The following is a 6000-nucleotide window of genomic DNA, read 5'->3' on the forward strand; positions in this document are numbered from 1 at the left end:
TCTTTGTAGCAGCCCCTTAAATACTGGAACACTGCTATCATGTCACCGCCTAGTCCTTCTTTTTGCTAAGCAAGATTTATTCTACTTATTCTGTTCTTTATATGTTTTAACCTCCAGTACCTTAATCATTTTTATGCTCTTCTTTGCACTCTGTCTTTAAAATCTCAACCTCTTTTTTAATCTCATGACAACCAAAATTGGATGCAATATCCCAAGTGTGGTTCTGCCAAGGCACCATAGCTAATTCTCACCGAGAAATTAACTAAAAATACTAAAAATACTACAGAGTCCGGTAGTGAATTCCACGCTTCGACAACTCGATTACTAAAGTTGTATTTTTTACAGTCAAGTTTGGAGCGGTTAATATTAAGCTTGTATCTGTTGTGGGCTCTTGTGTTGTTATGGTTGAAGCTGAAGTAGTCTTTGACAGGCAGGACGTTGCAGCATATGATTCACCACAGCCAACTCATCATAGCCAACTTGCTGCGGGACAGCTCGCTGTAGGAGAAGAGTTGCACTAACCGTATATTTCGGAGGATGAGATGCACCTAAGTTTTGGGGGAGGAAAATAGAGGGAAAAAATTACCTACCAGGTATTCATCAAGCTATCGTCCTTAGTCTGGTCAGCTTCAGCACATTATTTTATCCTCTGGTTCGGGCTCGAAAAAAATCTTTGGAGTTGCAATGAAAAAATTCTGCACCTTGTTAGGGATGCAAAAAACAAAAAATTAAGGGGAAATAACAATGAAAATAAGCTTGCAAAGACTTAGGGCTGGAAACAATGTCATTAGGCAGGACCCAGGAGTAGAGCCTTCTCTGTGGCGGCCCCGACCCTCTGGAACCAGCTCCCCCCAGATATTAGGGTTGCCCACACCCTCCTTGCCTTTCGCAAGCTCCTTAAAACCCACCTCTTTCGTCAGGCATGGGGGAATTGAAATTTTTCCCTTCCCCCTAGGCTTATAGAATTTATACATGGTATGCTTGTTTGCATGATTGGTCTCTTAAATTGGGGTTCTTTAGATTATTTTTTTAAATATTAGATTTGCTACATTGTCTTCTTTATTGTTTTTAGCCGCCCCGAGTCTTCGAGAGGGGCGGCATACAAAACGAACGAACAAACAAACAAACAAACAAACAAACAAACAAATAAATAAATAAATAAATAAATAAATAAAAACTTCAGAATAGCAATGGAAAAATTCTGCAAGGGAGGTAATTGTTAGCACCTCATTAGGCTGGAGGAAAAAAGTGGAGTATAAGACACATCCAAATTTTCAGCCTCTGGGGGGGGGGAGATGCAATTTATACTCCGAAAAATACAGTACAGTGATCCCCCGCTCGTTGCGAGGGTTCCGTTCCAGGACCCCCCGCAACGAGCGGGTTTTCGCGAAGTAGCGCTGCGGAAGTAAAAACACCATCTGCGCATGTGCAGATGGTGTTTTTACTTCCGCAGCGCTAGCGAGGAGCCGAAGATTGGGGGCGGCGCGGGTGTTTTAAAACGTCGCCGCCGACATGGGGGGCTCGCTAGCACCCCCCCTAACCCGGGTTGGGGGTTCGGGGGGTGCTAGCGAGCCCCCCATGTCGGCGGCGACGTTTTAAAACACCCGCGCCGCTTTCCAATGACTCCCGAAGACAAACGTGGAAGTTTGACGTTTGTCTTCGGGACTCATTGGAAAGCGGCGCGGGTGTTTTAAAACGTCGCCGCCGACATGGGGGGCTCACTAGCACCCCCCCCGAACCCCCAACCCGGGTTTGGGGGGGTGCTAGCGAGCCCCCCATGTCGGCGGCGACGTTTTAAAACACCCGCGCCGCTTTCCAATGAGTCCCAAAGACAAACGCGGAAGTTTGACGTTTGTCTTCGGGACTCATTGGAAAGCGGCGCGGGTGTTTTAAAACGTCGCCGCCGACATGGGGGGCTCGCAAGCACCCCCCCGAACCCCCAACCCGGGTTTGGGGGGGTGCTAGCGATCCCCCCATGTCGGCGGCGACGTTTTAAAACACCCGCGCCGCTTTCCAATGAGTCCCGAAGACAAACGCGGAAGTTTGACGTTTGTCTTCGGGACTCATTGGAAAGCGGCGCGGGTGTTTTAAAACGTCGCCGCCGACATGGGGGGCTCGCTAGCACCCCCCGAACCCGCAACCCGGATTTGGGGGGCTGCTAGAGAGCCCCCCATGTCTGCGGCGACGTTTTAAAACACCTGCGCCGCTTCGCAGCTGTCTCCTGAAGCCGAACGCGGAAGTTAGCGTTCGGCTTCAGCGGCCTGGGGGGGCTTTCCAGCAACCCCCAAGCCCGGGTTGGGGGCTCGGGGGTTGCTGGAAAGCCCCCCCAGGCCGGCTCCGATCGTTTTAAAACAGGCGCGCCGTTCTCCGCTGACTCCTGGCGAACTTCCCGGGCGAAGGGCGAAGGGCGGGCGAGCGGGTGCTTGGGGGGGGCTTCGCCCTCCCGCCAGCAAGAGGGGGAAGACCCAGGGAAGCCGCCCAGCAGCTGATCTGCCCGGCGCCATCTACGCATGCGTGCCCATAGAAAAAAAGGGCACGCATGCGCAGATGGTGTTTTGACTTCCGGGTTCAAAAATCGCAAATTACCCTGTTCGCAATGGTCGGGGACGCAATAACCGGGGGATCACTGTATATCAAAGAAATGGTGGAATAGAATCATTAGAAATGGATGCTAAAGGAGGGACAAAATGAAACATGAATGATAACAAATTAAACATAAAACAAATTAAAACATAAAACATAAAATATAAAACAAACAGAAAACAGAAAATTAAAAAGAAATAAAAGAATTATTTTAAATAATTACATTGGCCATGGCAAATTGTTCCATTCTGCCACCAGACACATAAGCCTGGTTCTATTTATTTGTGTTCTCTGTATAGAACAAGCGAAGAGGATACACGTATTGGCATTGTCTTCATCTCTCAGTCCCATCTCTGCAGATTTCCTTGCGTCCAGCTTTGCACAAACATATAGCTGAAAGGAAAGAAAGTTCAAAAGTAAATTGCGTTTGTTTTTTCTTGTTTGTCAAATTTATTAGATGCCTCCTCTTTCATTGAAGCAACTCTAGGCAGTCAACAAAATAATAAACTATTAAAACAGGAAGGACGCTTACAACAGCACTCAAATATTTTCTGGGTTAAAGGGAGCCAGATTGTCTCTGTGTGCCTTTCTTTTAAGAGCCCCTTGTTAAATCTGAATGAAGCCTGAAGGACAAAAGGAATTCGGGCTGAAGAAAACCCAAAGTAATGAGTCTTCCTTTCAAAGCTGTTTGCATTTTTGGAGAAAGAGATTTTGAAGAGGTTGGAAGCAAACGTCAGCTCCCAAAGTGAATCAGGAGAGGACAGGATGACGAGAGCAAGTCTGATTCATTTTCCTTTTATTTAGTACATTTTGTACTTTGGATGAACTCGTTAAAGCCTTTAGAAACTAAGAAAGCTCCGGCTTCTGAAATGATTGCAAAGACCGTCCAACAGTAGGGATGGGGCCTTCAAACCACCACCTGCTTTTCTTCAGCGCTATAGCGGATGAGGAATATTTACGTCCATTAAGCCCTGTTGCTTTTTGCAAATGAAGAAGGTTTTGTATTGATGTAAATAAGAGAAATGCAATGATGCAGATGCTACTGTGATTGTTGCTCATTGCTTCATCCAAAAGAAAGTTTTGCAGAGTTTTCATTCTGGTCAACATTTTTAATTGAATTATAAAATACAAAATACAAAGCAAATAAAAAGGCAGTGTTGCGGAGAAGTGAGGAAAGATAAAAAAAAGAGAACAAGGAGCACTGACTTCCAACTCTTTCTGTTGCAGTAAAATAAAGCATTAACATCTCAACCTTTTGCTTTTTCATAATAATATGAACAAGCCATTTCTATAAAGATCTATCAATCTAATCAGTAAAACCCAAAGTTAAATTTTCTTTCTTTTCGACATCAAGCATGAAGTTCAGAATCGACCTCTATGTAGAAACAAAAGTACAGTGATACCTTGTCTTACAAACTTAATGGGTTCCAGGACGAGGTTCTTAAGGTGAAAAGTTTGTAAGACGAAACAATGTTTCCCATAGGAATCAATGGAAAAGCGATTAATGCGTGCAAGCCCAAAATTCACCCATTTTGCTACCCGAAGCATCTGTTTTTACACTGCTGGGATTCCCCTGAGGCTCCCCTCCATGGGAAACCCCACCTCCGGACCTCTGTGTTTTTGCAATGCTGCGATTTCACTGAGGGTCTCCTAGCTGGGAAACCCTACCTCCGGACCTCCGTTGCCAGTGAAGCGCCCCTTTTTGCGCTGCTGGGATTCCCCTGCTGGGATTCCCCTGCAGCATCACAAAAACACGGAAGTCGGGAGGTGGGGTTTCCCATGGAGGGGAGCCTCAGGGGAATCCCAGCAGCACAAAAACAGGTGCTTCACTGGCAATAGAAGTCCAGAGGCGGGGCATCTCAGTGGCGGTAGTGGGTTGTAAGGTAAAAATAGTTTGTAAGAAGAGGCAAAAAAATCTTAAACCCCCGGTTTGTATCTTGAAAACTTTGTATGACGAGGCGTTTGTAAGACGAGGTATCACTGTACTTTCTATTTTTTTTGGAATATAAGATAGCATAGCAATAGCTATAGCATTTAGACTCATATGCCACTTATTAGTGCTTTTATAGCCCTCTCTAAGCAGTTTACAGAATCAACATATTGTCCCCAACAATCTGGCTCCTCACTTTAGCCACCTCGGAAGGCTGGAAGGCTGAGTCAACTGCTGAACTACAGCTAGCAATTATCTGATGTATCCTGCAGTGCTGCACTCTAACCACTGCACCACCCCCTGCTAAGATATGCTTCCCTCTGAAAAGGGGGTAAAAATTTGGGTGCGTCTTACACCCCAAATGTAGCCCACTGAAAATGGGGCAGGCTGAGGCTATGGCATCCCTTGCAGCCTGAAATAGCTGATTGTCAAGAGGCCAGTTCAACCAACAATGTGCTAATCAGGCTGTGCTGAAGCAGAAATGGGCTGTTTGCTATTTGCTGTAAGGGGGCAAATTGCTGGGAGGCAGAGGCAGATTTTTTCCCCTTGTGCTAATAAGGCTGCGCTGAAGCTGAAATGGTCTGTTTGCTGCAAGGAGGCAAATTGCTAGGAGGCAGAGGCAGATTTTTTTCTTGTCGCCCCCTCCCCCCCAAAATAGGTGCATCTTATAATCTGGATTCCCCATTGACTTTGCTTGTCAGAAAAGCTGTCACAAAAGCTGATCACATGACCCAAGTATACTGCAATGGTCATACATCTGAACCAGTTGCCAAGCATCTGGATTTTGATCATGCCATCATGGGGGATGCAGCAAAAATCACAAGTGTGAAAAATGGCCATAAGTCACTTTCTTCAGTGCTGTTGTAACTTTGAATGGTCATTAAATGGAGTGTTATCAGTCGAGGACTACCTGTAATATAGGCTATGGCTTATGGAACGTGATCATGCCATCAACAAAAGGAATGCACTGATGTGCCTGACACTAAGTTAAGTTATAATTGCGCTGGTACTCACCCTTTTGGAGAGGGGCGGCATACAAATCTAATAAATACTAATATTAATTGTTTGGAACGTGCCTATGAAAGGTTTTTGGAAAACAGACCATCCTAGCAATGCTTCAGATCCTATGTTAGGTTAGCCAGCTCTGGTTAATGATCTGGATGACCTTCAACTGCCAAAATCCACTGCAACAATATAGCCAAGAAGGCTTCAAGAGTTGTAAATCTAATCCTACATAGCTTCTGCTCTGGAAATCTCACACTACTTACCAGAGCTTACAAAACTTTCGCCAGACCCATCCTCGAATACAGCTCATCTGTTTGGAACTCATATCGCATCTCAGACATTAACACCCTTGAAAATGTTTAAAGATACTTCACAAGAAGAGCCCTTCATTCCTCCACTCGAAACAGAATACCCTACGAAACTAGACTTACAATCCTGGGTCTTGAAAGCTTAGAACTACGACGCCTTAAACATGATCTAAG

Source organism: Erythrolamprus reginae, chromosome 3, assembly GCF_031021105.1.
Source record: "Erythrolamprus reginae isolate rEryReg1 chromosome 3, rEryReg1.hap1, whole genome shotgun sequence".
In the NCBI taxonomy this organism is placed as follows: Eukaryota; Metazoa; Chordata; class Lepidosauria; order Squamata; family Dipsadidae; genus Erythrolamprus; species Erythrolamprus reginae.